The sequence below is a fragment of the Symsagittifera roscoffensis genome, chromosome 2 (assembly GCF_963678635.1).
Source record: "Symsagittifera roscoffensis chromosome 2, txSymRosc1.1, whole genome shotgun sequence".
NCBI lineage: Eukaryota > Metazoa > Xenacoelomorpha > Acoela > Convolutidae > Symsagittifera > Symsagittifera roscoffensis.
In genome coordinates, this window is record NC_087063.1 from 27259131 (window position 1) to 27280864 (window position 21734).

Genomic DNA, 21734 nt, shown 5'->3' on the forward strand with positions numbered 1-21734 from the left:
GTACCTAATTTTTTTTCGAAAGACGGCCCTTGTTGACTTTGAGTCCTGGGGATAGTCATTTAAAGGTCCCAACATCTAAAATCCTGGGAAAATGAATTAAGGGTCCAAACACCTAAAGTCTTGGTATAGTGAATTAAGGGTACCAATACTTGAGTCCTGGGATAGTGATTTAAGGTTCCCAACACTTGAGTCCTGGGATTGTGATTTAATGTTCCCAACACTTGAGTCCTGATATAGCGATTTAAGAGTCGCAACACTCGAGTCCTGTGATACTGATTCAAGTTTCCCAACACTTGAGTCTTGGGATAGTGGTTTAAGGGTTCCAACACTTGAGTCCTGCGATAGATTCAAGGGCCTCAACACTTGATTCCTGGGATAGTGATTTAAGAGTCCGAACACTTGAGTCCTGGGAAAGTGATTTAAAGGTTCCAACATCTAAAATCCTGGGATAGTGATTTAAGGGTCCAAACACCTAAAGTCATGGTATAGTGATTTAAGGGTTCCAACGCTTGAGTCCTGGGAAAGTGATTTAGAGGCCACAACACTTGAGTACTGGGATAGTGATTTAAGAGTCCGAACACTTGAGTCCTGGGATAGCGATTTAATTTTCCCAACACTTGACTCGTGGGATAGTGATTTAAGGGTCCCAACACCTAAAGTCCTGGGATAGTGATTGAGGGTCCCAACACTTGAGTCCTGGGATTGTGATTTAAGGGTCCCAACACTTGAATTCTGGGATATTGATTTGAGGGTACCAACATCTAAAGTCCTGGGATAATGATTTAAGGCTCCCAACACCTATAGTCCTGGGATAGTGAAATAAGGGTCCCAACACCTAAAACTCTGGGATAGTAAGTTAAGTGTCCCAACACCTAAAGTCCTGAGATAGTGAAATAAGTATCCCAACACCTGAAGTCCTGGCGTAGTAAAAAGGGAATCCCACCACCGTGGGATATTGGTTTGAGTATCCTAAAACCTAGGACAGGGACTACAAAACCATTAAGGGTCAATAAAAAGCTCCGGGGGGAACGGGGACAACAATAGGATTAGTAAATTTTAATTCGGATTTTGGAATAGATATTAGACTGAAATTGTTTTTAACAAATGTGAAAATTAAATAGTATTGGTAGTTTTCTTGTATTTTGACTTCGTTTTTACATTAACACCTGTACATAGTCAGAATTGTAAAAAAAAAAAAATTGTAAATAATCATCATGAAGAGAAAAAGAGTCTCGTTACCGGAAAGAAGAGGGGAAGGGCAAAAGCAAAACCAACAGTCATTACAACTACCAACAGTCATTTCAACAGTCATTAAACACCCGCAAACCCCAGAGTAAGGAGAAAATTTTTTCAGTTAACACCAGATGCAACAAGGAGCAGAAGACCGAACAAAAGCTGACTAATCAAAAAAATGTGCTCGTCACGGAAATTTATCTTGAGACGCCAGTGCAGAGCATAGATGGAGTAGAACGAAAAATGACTGAATCGACACCAATGCCGAATGTAGAAGAACGAGAATTAAAGACAATAGAGTTCTCACCATTAGGCAAGGGAGACGAAATCACTAACAACACACCGGAAACGATGAAGGACGATTCGCAAACGAAGAGATCATCGTTCAAGGAGAAACTTGCGGCGATGGTCGGAATGAAACCAAGAGAGAAAGAGGAGGGTGATAACAGCGACAAAAAAGGCAAACTCTTTGGTACAGTTACCACGATAACCACAGAAGCTGACCAAGGGAAGGAGCAATCCATAGAAGGAGCAGTGGTTCACCAAAATGGGCAAGCAGCAGAATCAAAATAATCACTAGTTGAGTTGGGGGACTTGATGTCTAAGTTGGATCAGATAGACACAAACCTAAAATGCAGCGAGGAGGACCGCCAGGAACTAAAGAAGGAACTTCGACAACAAAAATGAGAATCTGGACAACTACTACGACTTAGCGAGAGCCACAGAAGAAAAGCTAAAACAGATGGCGAACAATGTGGAGACAACAGACAAGGAGCGAGGGAAGCATATGAAGAAAGACATGGAGGAAATGAAAAGGCGGTATGAGGCCGTAAACGAGAAGTTATGGAGTCTAATGACGAGAATGGAAAAAATGAGCAGACACTAACTCTATTGCTCAAGAAAAACGGTATCAGAAAAAAACAGAAAAGACAACCGGATCAAAGGTTGATTTTGTGGAACCTCAACGCAAGAAACAGGAATCTACACCATTACCTCAGATCAACAAAAGCACAGGATCGCGGATAACCAAAACGGCCATGAAAGGTGGAGTGCCGAACTCAAAAAGGATACCAAGGGATACCAAGGGATTTTATTCTAAAGAAAAGCCTCTTCAATGTCCTACGAATGAACCACAATTGTGTAATCTAATAAAATCAAGTTGGTGTTTTATTCCGAACAATAAAAATGGGGCGGAACTTTGTCTCTGGCTTGGTTTTAGGTTTTTGAATAACGTTTTTACTCGCAATATCGGGCTGCACAAAAAACTGGTTTGAAATTTTTGAGTTGTTGTCGAATTTCAAGCAAGGTAAACAAGCAAGGTAAATCTTCGAATTTAAAATAAGGTAAACCTTATAAAAGCGTAAAATAGTCTAATAAATAATTTGAGCCGTGAAAAAAGTAGTTTTACTCCAGTTTAATAGTTTTGAAGTTTCTTGAAATTTTTCGAATGTTATAGATTTCTAAGCATTTTTTTAAATTTTTTTTTTTGGTAATCAAACATATATTTTTTAAATTATTACAGTTTGCCAAAGTTTTTGCTTCAGTTTTTCTACGACTAAAAAACAGCACGCAAACAACGACATAGAAAATGTCACAAATAGTAACAAAAGTTACTGTTTTTCTGCAGTATTTTTTGTTGTGGTACGATTTTTTTTTTGCTATTTACGTTGCAAGTGAATGACTTTTTTTGTTTCGAGTTGTTCTTCTTTTAGCGGTGTCATAGGCAACCAAAAATAGATGTGGGTAATTAAATTGATCAGAAATATTCATTTTGTAATATTAAAAGAATCATGCCGTAACAGAACCCATTCATATTTGGACTCTCCTTTAAAAACAACACAGTTGTCCCGCTTAGCTATAATTTTTTGAGATAATGCTTTGTGTGTGAATTCAATAACTTAAATAATTTGTTAACAATAAAGTGAGTAGAAAGATAACGAGAGTCTCTTAGACCATACTGTTATTTTTATGCTTTTCTATGCTTTTTTTCTCAAAAAGCAAACAGTTGAGTGAATATCGCTTGGGCTTTGTTTGGTCAGCACTTTGCATGTCATAAAACTTTGCATTTTACCAAATACATAAACAGTAAATTGATTTTTCTTTAGTTTGTCCCAAGCTTTCTTAAAAATGGCAACACTGATACATGGTGGCAGTTGAAACTTTTCCAGGTGAAGCTGGAAAAAATCCCCAGTTCAGCCAACATGGCAAACCAATTTTCCCTTAAACTATTGGTTCTGGGAAATCAATTATCTCAAAAGATATCGGATTTTCTTCTTTTTCCCATATTGACGGATAATGTCAATCGCCGTCCAAAAACAAAACCCATTGGTTTTATTAGATAGATAATTGTACCAGAAAACTTAGCAGTGCCATTCGACAGAGTTTGGTTCTACGTAATGAAGAAAAAGTTCAATACGGCTTCACAAAGTTCGCTTTGATTAGTGACGGATCGAAAAGAATCATGAACAAGGATAGCGGATACTGTAAAAGTAGCAGAGAAGAATCCGGCAAGATTTTTTATTGTCGTTACTGTCGGTGTGGTGTGCTAAATAGATTTGAACAAAAAACTAAGAATTTGAAATATTCAATCGTAATAAGCAAAAACTATAAAGAAAACTAACTATGAGAATAAAAAATATTTTTTTAAAAACTTCGAAAAAAAATCAAGTTTTGTTTTGCAAATTTTTTTTTGAGTTCTCGAAACTTTTATATTTTAAATGACCCCAAAGTCTGCAAAATACTAAGTTTATTTAGCCTACATTAGCTTAAAATAAGTTTTCATAGCTTAAAACAAGCTATTTTAGACCTGCTAGGCCGCATTATTTGTCCGAATTTAAAATAAAAATCAAAAGTTTTGAACCTGTTTCTCTCGATGCTGGGACATTTTTCGTGAAACTTTTGTAAATAAGTAGAATCACGACAAAGCAGGTTTTAATATGATATATCACACAACCTAAAATGTTCCGAAGTAGCACAGAATGTATCGACCACATTCTAAGAACTATTTTTTCAAGTTAATTTCTTTACTTGCATATCACGTGATGATAGAGCTATACAAACACGCTGAAATTTTGTGATTTAGGTATAAACCACTCCAATTGTCTTCAAAAAACAATTAAATTAGGAAGATTAAATCTTTTTTATTTATATGCATTACGTTCAAATAAATTTGAAAGTTTTTTTGTTGCCAGAAACGTGCTATGTAAAGCATCCGAAACTGTTTTTTTTTGTAAAACTATCAGCCTATGTTTTTAGCCTATGTTTTCAATCTATGTTAAAAATTATTATAGTATAAAGAATGTTACTCGATTGCTTTACTCGCTCGAAAACAGATTTAAAAAATGAAAATTTCAAACCGGTTTTTCTCAACACCAAAACTTTTTATTTGTCTTGATTTTGACTTTTAGTGTAGAATAGTAACAATAACAGGGCACAATTTTAAAGAAACATCAATTTCACAGCTAGAGAAAAATGAACCAAACATAAATTATACGTTTTTTTGTAGATATGTACACTTCTAATCCGCTTAATGTGTTTTTAGGAACAATTTTTTCTAACCTAAATAGCAAATAAAAATGTTCCTTCGGAAGTGTCAGTGTTGCGTTTGAAAATGCAAAGCTTCAGTTCACTGCTGTACTTAAAGCTAGTGTTGTGTGCCTTGTAAGCTTTCGTAGCAGATTGGTTAAGCTGACACTCTAAATCTCAAGGTAGCAGGTTCAAATCTCAGAGGTATCAATTTTTTACCAATTCGAGGCCTATTTATTGTAATTGCTCTTTTTAGAAGTGCTTTTAATCGTGTTCTCATAAGAATTTGCGAAGCGAAGCTTCGCCTCTGTGTAATGAAAGTAACTGCTCAGTTTTTCGGAGAAAACTTTCGAGAATGAAAAATATGGTGTATTTCATGATCCAAGTTTTGCCAATATAGCTGTTCATAAAGACTTTTTTTGAATAGTTCCACACTATGAAATGTATCAACATTATTTATTGCGGAAAAACCGTGATAGAAACCACTCGAGATCAATTGCCGACCCTGAGAATAAATTCGCGTTTAGAGTTTTCTGATTACAACAGAGAAGATCGAGAGTAGCTGCGACAGGCGGTTGCGAGTAGAGAAGAGTTTATCTAGATCCAGAGTACAACTTGACTGAGGAACCTTCCGAGTGAACTGACCTAGAGGCCCAAACTGCTAAAACCCCTAAGAAACTTCTTGGTTTATCCAGTTATATCGATCTTGATTGAATTACATACCGGAGTTAATTCCAGAGTTTGTTATCATGTCCTGAGTTAATGAATTTTATAAATAGAGAATACTTTCTGTGATTATGCTAAGTTATATTGAATTCCTAGGTTGATCCACCTGAAACATCTGAAATGGATCACACACTGTCTAATAAAAAAGTAAGAAGCAATAAGTTCGCAACCTTGTGTCTAGTTTGAGACTACTAATCTCTAGATAGCAGGTTCGAATCTCAGAGGTAGCAAATACCTAAAACAAATTCGCCTGTTTTAGGTGTTTAGGTACATGCGCATGGGGGCGTTCTATTTAACTTCTTGAGTGGGGTTTATTTTGGTAGTGGCGTTCAACATATAGCACGATTTTGAGTTCCATGTCTTGATAAACTGCTAATTTGCTCCGACCGATTGAGATAGAAAAGCATGAGATATAGTGTTTCTGTCCCTCGAGCCAATGGGTGTAGTGCTGCCTATCTTTCTTTAGCTCAAATGTGATGTAAGTAAACGTCTGTTCAATAGAGTTTTTGGATGGGCCTACACTGGTGTGTGGGCCTACCCTGGCCCCAACTTGATTTTTAGGTGGGCGTCCCCTGGCCCTTATTGGTATTTGATCCTCGATTTGAATAAACTTTTGGCGTCTCGAAAATAGCTAACGAATTGACAGGTAAAGAATTAATCGACGACATAACCCGAGTGCTGCTAGCGTGATAATAGTGGCGAGCTCTGACTTCCTAAAAACTTCCAGATTGTTTTGGCCAGAAACGTTGGTATATGCATTGCCCGGACTGAACCTGATTGAAATGTTGACTTTAACGGCTGCGATTAAGTCTGAAGTTCTATCAAAACCTAATTTGCTACTGTTCGCCGGCATGAACGGCCACCTGCTACTTGCAATCAACAGACAAAAATACGCACTCTGAAAAAGTATGGAAAGCTGTACAGACGCCGTTTACCTCGATGGAGGAAGTGCAAGACCTGGTATATAACAATTTTGGCTCAAAAACCAGGTTAGCCTTTGTATCCTCTACCAGCAGCCTTTTTTATTTGTATAGGCCATGTTGGTACTCATGACTAAAGGCACTGGACAAACAATGTGGACAGCGGCTCCAAACAGAGATCAGGAGTTGAAAAATTTGAGTTCCTCCAAGTCAGAACTGGCTGCCTGTTGGGCAGATATCTCTCTTGCAGTGAGGGGAGCACCCAAATTTGTGAAAATGTTGATAGCAATCTGTGCCAATCGGTCATATCTGGAAGTTTGGCCTGCCTTGTTTTGGGATAAAAAGTAATTTTTCGGAAATTGGTATTGAACCTTTCATGCTCAATTTTCTCGCGACAAATGAAAATACAAAATAAATTAGATCAGAAGATTCGAGATATGTTTGGAAAAATTGACAAAAATCACAATTTTATTAGAATTTTTGGTACGAGTAAAGTTGTCTTGATCCTGATAGAGACGACCGACAATTCAAGGAAAGAAATAAAACTGATTGGGCGAGAGTGAAACTTGTTTGGGAAGGTGGACAGCCGAAGCTGTCCACTAGTCCAGGGAATAAAACTTCTTGAGCTAGACTTATTTACCTGAAACTTCTTCTAGAGTTGCTTTATTACTATTAGTTACCTAATTTTAAAGTTTCGTCACTATGTGAGAACCTAATTTATAATTCTTGAGTGAATCTGAAGAAAAAAAAACTGTAACCTTGGAGAACCACTGGTAGACTTCACGGGAAGAGGTGACCAGACAGAAGGCAGAGTGGTTCGTAGGACGGCGATCTGAAAAACGAGAGAAGGCACGACTGGGAAGAGACTATCAGTAGGGTGATCAGTCAGAGCGGTACAACAACAGAAGCGGATCAACAGGCACTGTTCAATCAAACGGGTATCGTTAAAATCCATTTTATACTATAGGAGATAGGTATAAAATGGAATTTGCGGCACCCCACAGTTTTGAGAAAAATTTCTTTTTGAGCAGAGCGTGGAAACAGATTCTACGGACTTTCTCTCGGGAGGTTTAGCACCCATCGCGCTTAAGGTATTTTCGGCTTAAGTGGGGGGATAGAAAGGGGTGAAATTAGAAGGGGACTGGTTAAGATAGAGGTTGGTGGTTGGAATTTGTAAAATGGGGCGCTTCATTAGAGTAACTATTCAATCGATATCGTCGAATTAGTTACAATACATTAACTAGAGTCTGGAACGGTCAAGTTAAAGACTCAGAACATGAGTTGGAACGTGAAGGTACCCGATAATAAACTCAAAATAAGGTAATTAAACTGGCCGGATTGGGTGGGGGATCGAGTATAGACAATTTTTAGAACCCAGTTGGTGAACGCACCATAACAACATTATAAAGGGGACGGAAAAACGCGTGACAATCAGGTACCTAATTTTTTTTCGAAAGACGGCCCTTGTTGACTTTGAGTCCTGGGATAAGGATTTAAAAGTCCCAACATCTAAAATCCTGGGATAGTGATTTCAGGGTCCAAACACCTAAAATCTTGGTATAGTGATTTAAGGGTCCCAACACTTGAGTCCTGGGATAGTGTTTTAAGGTTCCCAACACTTGAGTCCTGAGATAGCGATTTAAGAGTCGCAACACTCGAGTCCTGGGATAGTTGTTTTGAGGGTTCCAACAATTAAAGTCTTGGGATAGTGATTTAAGGGTCCCAACAGCTAAAGTCATGGGATAGTGATTTGAGGGTCCCAATACTTGACTCATGGCAGACTGATATGAGGGTCCCAACACTTGAGTCCTGGGATAATGATTTACGAGTCCCATCACTTGAGTCCTGGTATAGAGATTTAGGGCTCCCATACCTTAAGTCCTGGGATAGTGAATTAAGTGTTCCAACATTTGAGTCTTGGGATAGTGATTTAAGGGCCCCAACATTTGAGTCCTTGGATAGTGATTTAAGAGTCCGAACATTTGATCCTGGGATAGCGATTTAAGGGTCCCAACACGTGAGTCGTGGGATATTGATTTAAGGTTCCCAACACTTGAATCCTGAGATAGCGATTTAAGAGTCGCAACACTCGAGTCCTGGGATAGTGATTTTGAGGGTCCCAACAACTAAAGTCTTGCGATAGTGATTTAAGAGTCCCAACAGCTAAAGTCATGAGATAGTGATTTGAGGGTCCCAACACTTGACTCCTGGCAGACTGATATGAGGGTCCCAACACTTGAGTCCTGGGATAATGATTTAAGAGTCCCATCACTTGAGTTCTGGGATAGAGATTTAGAGCTCCCAACACGTAAAGTCCTGGGATAGTGAATTAAGGGTCCCAACACCCATAGTTCTGGGATAGTACGTTAAGTGTCTCAACACCTAAAGTCCTGAGATAGTGAAATAAGTATCCCAACACCTGAATTCCTGGCGTAGTAAAACGAGTATCCCACCACCCTTGGATATTGGGTTGACTATCCCAAAACCTAGGACAGGGACTACAAAACCAATAAGGGTCAATAAAAAGCTCCGGTGGGAACGGGGACAACAATAAGATTAAAAACTTTTAATTCGGATTATGGAATAGATATTAGACTGAAATTGTTTTAACAAGTTTGAAAATTTAATAGTATTGGAAGTTTTCTTATACTCTGACTTCGTTTTTACATTAACACTTTTACATAGTCAGAATTGTAAAAAAAAACGAAAATTGTAAATAATCATCATGAAGAGAAAAAGAGTCTCGTTACCGGAAAGGAGAGGGCAAGGGCAAAAGCAAAACCAACAGTCATTACAACTACCAACAGTCATTTCAACGGTCATTAAACACCCAAAAACCCCAGAGTGAGGAGAAAAATTTTTCTGTTAACACCAGATGCAACAAGGAGCAGAAGACCGAACAAAAGCTGAGTAAACAAAAGAAAAAGCCCGTCACGGTAATTTATCTTGAGACGCCAGTGCAGAGCATAGATGGAGTAGAACGAAAAATGACGGAATCGACACCAATGCCGATTGTAGAAGAACGAGGAACAAAGACAATTTTTCGTGACATTTTTGTAAATAAGTAGAATCACGACAAAATAGGTTTTAATATGATGTACCACACAACCTAAAATGTTCCGAAGTAGCTCAGAATGTATCGACCACATTCTAGGAACTATTTTTTCAAGTTAGTTTCTTTACTCACGTGATGATAGACTATAGAGTATATCACGTCATGATAGAGCTATACAAACACGCAGAAATTTAGTGGTTTAGGTATAAACCACTCCAACTCCAATTGTGTTCAAAAAAACAAATAAATTAGGAAGATTAAAACTTTTTTACCTATATGCATTACGTTCAAATAAATTTGAAAGTTTTTCTGTTGCCAGAAACGTGCTATGTAAAGCATCCGAAACTATTTTCTTGTGAAACTATCAGCCTATGTTTTGAGCCTATGTCTTCGGCCTATTTTAAAAATTATTATAGTATAAAAAACGTTACTCGATTGCTTTACTCGCTCGAAAACAGATTTAAAAAACGAAATCTTCAAACCGGTTATTCTCAACACTAAAACTTTTTATTTGTCTTGACTTCGACTTTTAGTGTAGAATAGGTACAATAACAGGGCACAATTTTTAAGAAACATCAATTTCACAACTAGAGAAAAATGTACCAAACATAAATTTTATACGTTTTTTTTTTGTAGGTATGTACGAAGAGATCATCGTTCACGGAGAAACTTGCGGCGATGGTCGGAATGAAACCAAGAGAGAAAGAGGAGGGTGATAACAGCGACAAAAAAGGCAAAATCTTTGGTACAGTTTCCACGATAATCACAGAAGCTGCCCAGGAGAAGGAGCAATCTTTAGAGGGAGCAGTGGTTCACCAAAATGGGCAAGCAGCAGAATCGAAGGTATCACTAGTTGAGTTGGGGGACTTGATGTCAAAGTTGGATCAGATAGACAAAAACCTAAAATGGAGCGAGGAGGACCGCCAGGAACTAAAGAAGAAACTTCGACTTAACAAAAATGAGAATCTGGACAACTACTACGACTTAGCGAGAGCCACAGAAGAAAAACTACAACAGATGGCGAACAATGTGGAGACAACAGACAAGGAGCGAGAGAAGCATATGAAGAAAGACATGGGGGAAATGAAAAGGCGGTATGAGACCGTAAATGAGAAGTTATGGAGTCTAGAGACGAGAATGGAAAAAATGAGCAGAGACCAAGCACAGAGTTATTGTGCCCTACAATCCAAATTGGATGCACTCTTGAGAAAATCTAGTGCTCAAGAAAAAACTGTATCAGAAAAAAAAAACAGGAAAGACAACCGGAACAAGGTCTGACTTTGTGGAACCTCAACGCAAGAAACAGGAATCTACACCATTACCTCAGATCAACAACAGCACAGGATCGGGGATAATCAAAACGGCCATGAAAGGTGGAGTGCCGAACTCAACAAGGATACCAAGGGATTCCGGCGCACATACGAGTGTAACACTTGATGCCATGACATGGGCAAATACTTGAGAAATGATGAAAAAGACACATGAAGCATTCGCCACAAAGAACCCAGAGTCGAGCGATAGGGAAGGAGATAAACCGAGAAAAACCTTCAAGAAGCCGAGGGAGTTCAAAGATGACTCGGATGCTTGCATAGATACCTGAGTTGAGGTAATGAGACTAAATCTTGAGCAAGACAACCTAAAGGGTTAAAAACTGGATTGCGCAGCGATACTAAGCAATCTAGAGGGCATGGCGCTGAAGTTCGTGGTAGCCAAGAATAACAGGAACGTGACCCGGTGGACAATATTTTTGACATTTTGCTGAACCGATTCGGGATGAAAGGGCACCAAGCCATTTTGAGATTTGAGAAAAAGAGACAAAGATATGATGAAATGATTGATTGATTCCTGGATGATCTAGAGAGCTAAAGAAGAAGAAGCGATCCAGAGGAATCAACTAATAAGAGAAACTTTAGCATTGCTTCGATATTCATTGATGGGGTGAAAAGTGACGACTCTGGAACGATATTGGCAACATACAACACGCTATCGAAGGATAATTGTCCCACCCCGGAAGAGATGAGACAGAAGTCTACAGAGTACACGTTAATGAAACGAAGAAATACTCTTTTTCAGACGAAAGGAACCTGCAAGGAGGAAGCCAACAACAGAGGTCGTCGTGGAACAAGCCGGGAGACGATATGGACAAACAAAGGTCATGTGCGAAATGTGGCTCGGCAGATCACCACGTAGCGGATTGCACAACTTACAAACAAGGGATGAAAGCTTTGGGATAAACACCTGATGCACGAGTTTTTTAGTGGCTTGATTATTGAGATAGGTGCGAGGTTCTTTTTCTGCAATAAGGAAGGCCACATTAGAATGGACTGTCCCCTGTTTTAGGAAGCAGTAAAGAATCAGAATCACGCAAAACACAAGTTAGCACTGGCTGCGGTGCAGAATACCAGGAATAGACAAGCTGAGAACGACTAGCAGAACAAGGAGGTAACAAGTGGTGAGTTAACGACAAAATCAATGATGGCCGTGACCAACGAGAGAGATAACGGAAAGGCCAAGACGAAAAGGTTCACAAAGAAGAAACTACGTGAAAGCAGTAGCAGAGGCTATCAACAAAGTAAAACAAGACTTGGCGACAAAAGAGATCGGAAGAGGCTGAATAGATTTCTTGAGTAGAAGGGTGAGGTTGAAAGCAAACGAGGCCGCAATAGTAAGTTTGAGAATGAAGAATTATAAGGAACTCAGTGATAACAAACAGGTATGTATAGTACCGAATCCTTATAGCCGCTATAGCCCTAAATGCTGCTGTTTTAGGAAGATCATTTTCGATCACCAAGAGTGGCCTCTGAGTCAGTGTCTTGTTGAATACTCTTGATATACCGGTCACAATTCAGAGATGCAGGAAGCTGGGATACGCACTGCCGATGAAAATTAGATATCAAATGACTGAAGTTCTTGATTGTCCGAATCACAAGGACAAGATTTGTATCTTGAGCAGATTGAAGAAAACAAAAAGTTCATCAGTTCTTATAAATTCACTTAAGTCAGAAACCGAAGATGGAAATTCGAGCTGTTCAAATTTCCCAGAAAGACCCACGCAGGAAGAATTGGAAATGGGTAGACCAGTATTACCAGAAACTGAACATTTATTGGGCAAAATAATGGACGAACAGCACGAAGCCATCAAGGACGTGCTAGATAGATATCAGGATGTTTTTGAGACATAAAGCGGACATAAAACTAGAGGAGTTGGCAGTACATCACAGGGAGGGGGCGAGACGCATGACCCCAAAGAAATCGGATGCATGTAGAAAGGAGATAGAAATCTTACTGGAGTATGATATGATAGAACCATCCAAATCACCGTGGGCGTGCGGCTTTCAATATTTGAACTCCTTCAAAGTGAAGGATGCCTATCCCGTACCTAGAATAGATGAAAGTGTTTCCGAATTGCGGGATGCAAAATATTTCACAACTCTTGATCTGGGGTCGGCCTTTCGGCAGGTGCCGCTTAGGAAACAAGATAGGGACAAAACGGGGTTTGCTTGGGAGCTGGGGCTGTTCCAATGGAAGAGGGTGCCTTTTGGCCTCTGCATCGCGCCAGCCGCTTTTCAGTGACTAATGGCACAGGCACTAACAAGTGTGACGAAGAAATATGGCAACTTGGTGATGTGTTACGTGGATGACGTGGTGATCGCGACACCTACCCTAGAGGACCATATCGAGCGACTAGACGAAGTGTTTGCATGCATGAAAAGGGCAGGACTGAAGTGTAAACCCTCGAAATGTGAGAATTCAAAATACTCGACAAAATTCCTAGGGAGGATGGTAAATAAACATGGCATCCGACCAGACTCAGATTCGGTAGAAGCAGTTCTGTCCTAGAAGTCACCGAAAACTGAATATCAATTAATGAGCTTCCTGGGTTTCGCCAACTACTACAGGGAATTCATCAATGGCTATGTGGACAAAACTTATCCGATGCAACAGTTCATGAGGCATACAGTGAAGAAGTTCACGTGGATATATCGCGGTGGAAGAATCATTTCAAAGATTAAAAATAAATTGTGTGAAGCTCGTGTGCTAGGCATAACCTCAGGGAAGGAAATGTACGTACTGGACACAGACGCATCGGTGGTCGCGATCTCTGGCATACTCCATCACGAACAGGAATGGAACGAGATGACTGTGTTGAGACCGACAGCCTACAGAAGCAAAGTCTTGAGCGACACGGAAATCAATTATGGAGCGCCCAAAGCGGAGATGTTCGCGATAGTCAACTTTGTGGAAAAGTACCGGGCGTATCTGCGCAGTGAGCTTTTTAAACTACGGGTAGACAACATGGCACTTAGTTGGCTGAAGACGTACTCAATGGACCATAGCGAGATGGATAGTACGACTGGATGATTACAGTAAGATAATTGAGCATAGCATAGGACGAGAGATAAACACCGAAATGCTGACAGTTTGAGCAATAAAACGGAATTTTACGAGACGCAAGAACAGAGGGAGGCCGATAGGCCTGAGATAAAAGATGGATTCTCAGCCATGGACAAGGAAACGTACAATAGCCTACCGCTCACGAGATGGCTAGACAAGTCACAGGCAAACCGATAGAAGACCACCATGAATTACTTACTGAGCATAAAAAAAGCAATTCTGAAGAGAAAATCCGGGATGCTTGTGGAAATCCTGCTCAAATCAAAGATAGTCGAAGAGACGCTGAAAGCGAAAGGTTACGACCTAGACGAAGTTGAAACAGGGAAGGCAACGGTAGGAGAGGATTTGATGAGATTGCTTGAGAAGCTGGCCAATGACAAACCCGTGGTCTCAACCAAAAGAAATGATGAACCAGAAGTCACTGTAATGAGAAGGAAAGAGGTCTTATGCGATGAAAATTCACTGAAAACCGGGAAACCAGAGAACAAAGAAGTGGTACGAACATTAGTCGAGAATGTCCCGGAAGACATACTCAACCAAACAACGCTACGGAGAAAAAAAGTGTCGTTTAAAGAAGAAGTTGAAGATCTCGGACTAGATCAAGAGACCGGTGAGTGCTTGTCACAAGAGAAGGAAGGTGAGGAGGAAAAATTGCCCGGGAGTCAGAAAATTGGGACAAAAATTCAGTGGAAAGTGATGGTAAGCCTCTGCACGATAATAGCTAAAGAAAAAAGAAAGGTATCAGGACAGGCAATTGCAGATTGATCCCTCGTCCAGGACATACAGCCTTGAGCATCATGACTTGAACGGAGGAGAAGAGCTAGAGTTGATAGCGGTGTCAAGAAAACCTTTCAGGGAACTATCATGCAGCTGAAACATCAGGACGAATCTGGAGCCGGAAGGTGATAGGGAGGTCTTGAGAGGGAGTGTATGCGTCAAGCTTAATGACGGTATCCGGGAGAACTCAATGGACAAAAGATGGCACTAAAGGAGCACGGGCAGGGATGGCACTTTCATGATGCTGCGGGCAGGGAGATAGCAATGCCTTTGACGTTTTTCTACCCAGAATACGAAAGGCAGAAAACATCACCTCAAGCATATGTGAAGGAAGCAATCAAGAGACAACAGGAGTTGAAATAACTATACAGAAGGAATACAGCCCAAGCACAGATGAGACAACGGAGGAAGTACGATGAGAAAAATCTTCAAGGCGAGGTACAGGCTATCGGACCTGATAAGAGCATAGAAAAACGACAAAATAACAAGCAACCTCTCCAAATGGATCTGAATGGGAGTAAACGAAAAATGAGATCTGGAGGACGACAGCTACAAGATCTTGAGCCAGTTCTACAAGGAACGTAAGGACTTACTCTATCACACAGCGGACGGTGTGGTGGCCTGCAGGAGAAGAGAAGAAAAAAAAATACTGCACAAACATAATCTCATTATATTACCGCAGCTGTATCAAACAGAAAGGCTATTCAGATCACATGATCAGATGGTAAATCAAGGAGAAGACAGGGTGCAACAAATAGTGCTGCATCGATTTGATTGGCCTGGAATGAGGAAAGCTTGCGAGAGTTGGGTAAACGCATGCTTGTCGTGCCTACAAGTGAAAGATCCAAGGAAGATGAAGTTCCCTCTCAAATCGGTGGAAATCTCAGAGCTCAATGGGGTTGTGCAGATAGACCAACAAAAGATCTGCGCGACAGATTCGGGATGTAACCAGATACTGATAATCATAGATCACTTCACGAAACTGGCTGAAGCAGTACTGTGTCAGATGGCCTCGGCAGAGGAAATTTGCGACCACTTGATCACGCACTGGATATCACGGTATGGCTGTACGATGACCTTCCAATCAGACAAGGGGAAAAATTAGTCGGAGATCTGACAAAAACTCATGAGAAGATCCCACATTGCCCAAGCACACTCGTTATTTGTCAACTTACCATCCACAGTCGAATGGAAAGGTAAAACAGATCGCTAGTGAATATGCTCAGGGTATATTGCTCGAGGTATATGACGGACTGGGACAAATGTTTGCCGCAAGTGGTGCGAGCGTACAATAGCTCACAACACTCAACAACAGTGATCAGCCCTTTCATGATGCTGCGGGCAGGGAGACACCAATGCCTTTGACGTTTTTCTACCCAGAATACGAAGGGCAGAAAACATCACCTCAAGCATATGTGAAGGAAGCAATCAAGAGACAACAGGAGTTGAAATAACTATACAGAAGGAATACAGCCCAAGCACAGATGAGACAACGGAGGAAGTACGATGAGAAAAATCTTCAAGCGAAACCATATGCTGTGGGACAATATGCCTGGTTGTTCCAGAATGTCATACCTCCTAAAGGAACAAAGAAGTTTTTGAAGAAATTGAGAGGACCGTTCGTGGTAACAGAGGTGAACCAGCAGGGTAGATTCTACCGCTTGAGCACAGGGCGCGCCGCGCACTATGAGAATCTGAAGCCTCATTTCCCATCACCGGAAGATTTGTGCGTGCTGCACAACATTGAAGGACGTGATCATCTAGTGGCGGAACTGGCATGTGAGGTGAATGAGAAAGACACCAGGGAGAAAAATGATGGCAAAATGAGTATGCATGACAATGAAAGAATAGGCTCGGACGAAGGATCTTTCGTAGAAGAGGACTGGAACGAACCAGAGCAGGACGAAGTGCCAGGATGGACGGAACCGGATAAGGCCATGACAATTGAGACAAGGAGAGGCGGGCACATAAAGAGAAGTATGAGGTATAACAGGTATGGCGATGACTTTGTGATCGACAAAATGCAGCCAGAAGATATAGGTGCAGATATGAAGAGCATGGGCGAGCTAGTGGCAGAAGAAGAGTGGCAGATCCCTCGTGGCAGGAGGACCACACCGTGCCAGAAAAAGAAGTGGATCTAGAACAAAGGGAGATAGAAAAAAAGGATAACAAAAAAAAACTTGAGGATTCTAGAATGAATGCATGGTCTGCAGGCTGACGAGAAAAAATGCAAAGCATCCAAAACAATGATATATCACCAGGGAAACACGTAAGAGAAAGGAACCCGTTGTTTGGTTGGACAGCGACATACCGACCGTTAGACATACCAACCGACAACTGGAGTCCAGCACCATCGACGGGGACATCGATAAACATTTTTTGTCCGGGAAGTGAGGGTAAGATTTACCCACACCAAAAATTTAATGATAAAGAAACTCAGGGAAATTAGGGAGACTAGCGGGCTGGAGCTGGGTCAAGAAGAAGTCGAGTCCACCGTTGGAAGAAATTTCAAGACCAAGTTCGAGATACCAAATGAGTATTTGAAAAACATCCTAATCACGGACAGTGACTTCATCTTGTCAGATAGGACCGGTGCAATCTGCAGAACCGCAGATAAGAGTTTCAACGCCAATTTGGAGGCAGATTTCAAGAGAGAATACCAAAATGATGAGTTTCTGTTCAGGCAGAGACCAGGATTGGGAGCCCTGGCGGCACTTCCTCCCTCCGTTTCACAACTTCCTGGCAAGTACCTATGCATTTTGGTGACAAAAGACATTGAAAGAAACGTGGTAGATCCCGAGCACGTGATGCAGGCCTTGACACGATTGAGGGACTTTCTAGTAGAAAGAGGGATAAAAAAGGTTTCTATGCCAGTCTACGATCCAAACTGGGGCAGGTTGAATCATAGGGAACTATACGCCATCCTGCACGTGGTCTACACAGAAACAGAAATAATGGTACATTTACACAAGAAGTTAAGGGAATTAGGTTTTAGTATAACTGGCATGACATTTAAAACAAAATTTTTATCTAAAATGTATGATGCTAAAACATCTAAAATGTTTGATTCTAAATACCTAATTGAATCATTTCATCAGAAATAGTTCGAACATTGTTTTAAAGGTGCAAAAGGGGGAGGTTTAGATTGGTCATGAGCAGAAACATTCTTGGTCCAAAATTCAGTTTTGTTTTCAGATTGATTTCGAATCGTAAAAGACTGTTTGAACCAAACTGACTTTCACGAGTTACAGATGCAAGAATATCGCCCAGTATTCCGCGATTGTTACGGGAGAAAATTTAATCTGGTAAGGGTGCTTATTGAGTGTTAATCTGGTTAAGGTAATTCTTGAGTGTTTGACAAGTGCGAAGATTTCTTGAGCAAAAAGCAATGGCAAACCGTTTTTGGAAATCCCTACCAGCAGTATTCAAGCAGCCCAAGCTCCATGAGCTGTACAGGTGCTTGAGGGATCTTGATCACACGCAAGTGGACGAGAGGCTGGCAGTGATGCTTAACGCTATCCTGCAGCTACAGTCCCAAGGAGATTGCAGAGAGCCGGCGAACGCGGCAGTGTTGACGGTGGGCTACACCTCGGACAGGGTTTCTAACCAAGAACAGACCAGGTGGCTGTCCTGGAACGTCGACGGAGGCTTGAGGGGATTCGATCTGGCTAGAAACCCCGGCTTGAGCAACACGACGGAGTATTGTGCAGGGAAATTTCCCCTTCCGACCAAGCCGACGGCAAGGACTGGGACCCAGTCCAGCAGCAAGGCCCTGTCAATGATACAGTCTCAGCAGACAGAAGACGCATATCCAGACCTCAGCAACTTGAAGATGGGAATTGGAAAGGGCTCAAAGGGAAAGGGACCAAGCCAATCTTGATAAGAACAAGGCTGCATTTGACAGGGATCAAGCCATAGTCGAGAAAGACAAGGTGATACTTGAGAGGGTTTGTTAAAAGCGGAACGGGACCATGCTCAGAATTTACAAGAGAGTGCAGCGAACTGTGACCACATAAAATCAGAAATTGAGCGATTGCAGAGAAAACAAAAGGAGTTCGCGAAAGCCAAGGAGCGGAGAACGAAGACGTCGATTGAGCCCATGATACTGAGATCGAGACCGGATTCCAAGATGGAAGTGGATGAAATTCCCAGGGCGAGTGGTCGCCTCAACTTGGACCGTATAGCCCAGGAGCAAATGAGTGAAGACCTGGACACGTGGACGCCACCAGAACCTGTCCCTTCCTTGAGAGATCTCGAGTCAGGGCGAATTAAGCCGTGATGGTAGATGTCGCACTACCGGGTCTGACACCCAGTTCAACGTGTGGCAGTCAGGCTAGCGCGGGGACATCACCTCTCAAGGAACTATAAGAGAGGCTGCAGTCAAGGACGCCGGAGAGTCCTGCATGCGAAGCTGAGCCACTCACTTGGAGAGAACATCCCGTGAGGAGTGCTATAATCTCTAACTACAAGAAGAACACCGACGGCGCAAACCACCGACATCGCAGGGAGGACTGGACGGCGGCGAAAAGCGAGAGGAGGGATGCCTTCAATGACGCGTCTTAGGCGGAGTATTTCACACAGCCGAAAATACCTGAGCGCACGGTCCACTTGATTATTGGGGACAGTCTTGTCAGGGTTCTGACGAGGATCCAGGCGCACTGGCAAGTCGGAGTCTTGATTTTTTGGGTGTTGGTGTCACTGGAGATGCTGGAGGTGGGAAAAAATTCATAGTCACTTTGATGATGAAAACCAAAGATGTCTCTCGAGGCGAATCCAGGAACATGATGAGTTTGACGGAAAAGGTGAGCTGCATTCTTGAGGAGCTGAGTGTCTACTTGGACGCTACGGTTCTCACGATTTGCACGGTCCCTACAACATGATGCAGGACCAAAATGCATTGAGCATGAACGAGAGGGTGCGCCACATCTACGACATAACCGGACAAGTGCAGATGAAGAGCATCCTATCCTTGAGTCAGCTCGATATCGCGCGAATGATGGAGGATTCCTTGCCGCATAGCTCATCTTCGGATGGCATCCACTTCGATAAGCCCAAGAGCGTGGAGTGGCTGAATGTAGGTTTTCAGAGACACATCATCGTTAGAGTCTGGCTAATTCACCTTTGGTCCACCAACGAGGTCCTCCTTCTTCGCGGTTAGGCCAGTGACCGACCAGTTGGGATGGAGGATCGATTCTAGAGGAAGTTCAGTGAGCGGCAGGGGCACGCAGCTGGGCTCGACGCCCATGGAGAGGGATGAGGCGGAGTCTTCTACGCCACAAAGCTCAGTAGTGTTGTCAGTGGTAGTAGTAGAAAAGGACAAGGTCGTCAAGACATCGGCAGGAGGCCCTGGAGAATCAAGCAAAGCCAGGTATTTGGAGCGAGTAGGAATTCTGGATCTCGGGGATCTGGCCTGCAGAGGGGAGTTAATGGAGGTCTTGGGACTCAAGAGTCTGTCGCACGAGGATCTGAGCAAGCACTATTGCGTGGATTGGCTGAAGGCGCATGAAGCGCATTTTTCTCGAGACAAGACTTTGGAAGCAGGGTACCTCACTGGAGTTCCGAGGAAATTGATCTTTGGTCCAGTCAGCTACCGGCCTCTCAAGGAGTTGGGAGGCCCAGGCTTCATTGTAGAACCACCAAAGCACCGCACGAGCATTGTCAGAATTAGAGTGGCGATTCCCGCGCAGTTAAGAACCGTGGACAAACTTCTTGAGCCAAAAAGTATGTGACTATACGGAAAATCTCATGGAACCTCACAGCTGGCCAAGGCACTGGCAGTCTATGATCACTCAGACCCTGGAGCGGCGAGGATAATCATTGTAGCGGGAACGGACTTCGATGGACCGTCTCCAAAGTTGTTTTGGACAGAAACGTTGGTGTACATGCTGCCAGGGGCGGAATTGGATCAGATGTTGACTCTGATTGTGGCAATGAAGCCAGAAAGGTTTTATGAACCCGAATTGCTGTTGTTCGCGTAGATGAAGGATCATCTACACGCGGCAGGAAAAATTGAGCCCCTGAGAAACGGAGAGCCGACGCCGAAGTAGATCTGGGATGCTATTCAGACGTTGTTTGCCTCAATGAACGAGGTGCAAGAATTGGTGGCTTCTCGATTGGGATCGAAAACGAAGGTTGTATTCGCTTCATCATCAGGCTATGCAAGCATGCCACCATCTCTTCAATTCGTGCACGCCATGTTATGCTTGATAGTGGAGGGTAGCGGGTTGCGGATATTAATGGCAGCTCCTAATCGAGAACTTGAGCCGGCGAACTTGAAACGTCTGAAGTAAGAAGTTGCGGCGGCTTGGGCAGATGTGTCTGACGCCCTCCCTGAGGGGTTTATACGAGCTTGCAGGCGTGCTGATTGTGTTAGATGAAGTGCTTTGTCTCGAGATGTCGAATCTGGCCAGACAGCTGAAGTTTAAACTTGAAGTAGGGGATGACCATCCCGTGGTGGGCCACCTAACCGCCACCTTGTGTCTTCGGAGTATGGATCTCACGATAACAGGCTCCACTAGCAGTACGAGGGGATACATCAACGATCGGAAGAATGTGGTGGCAGCAGAGAAACAGTTGGAATCGATGGTATAGCATCTAACTCAAGAAAAAGGGAGATGTTTGTTCTTGACAACAACGCTGGAGAATGTGACAGACTAGACGAAGGAAACCGCGCCTCCCCTAATCAACTTTACCTCTCTGAGAAATGGGAAATGACGATGGTAACGTTTTTTACGTCAGCAAACGAGACCATCATCGCTAGCTTCTGGAGAGAACATGCGAAGGGTGACTTGAAAACAAGGAAAACGCACAATATCTTGAGATTCTTGAGCCCATGCTGGGATAAAAAATATATGGACAGGATATTTTACGCGGGGAACACTATTTTCGAAGCATTTGTACCGGATCTCTTGAGCATGTCAATCAACCTGTTGTTAGCTTTGTATCTGGTGTCTCCCAGGTACTTATTCAACATGGGTCCTGCATACATCTTCACATCTTCAGTAGGGTTTAGGAAACCCTCAGAACTGACGGGTACTTGACATAAATACTCTTGACGCATGGAAATCTGGCGAGGCTCTACCGATTGATAAAATACGCAGACC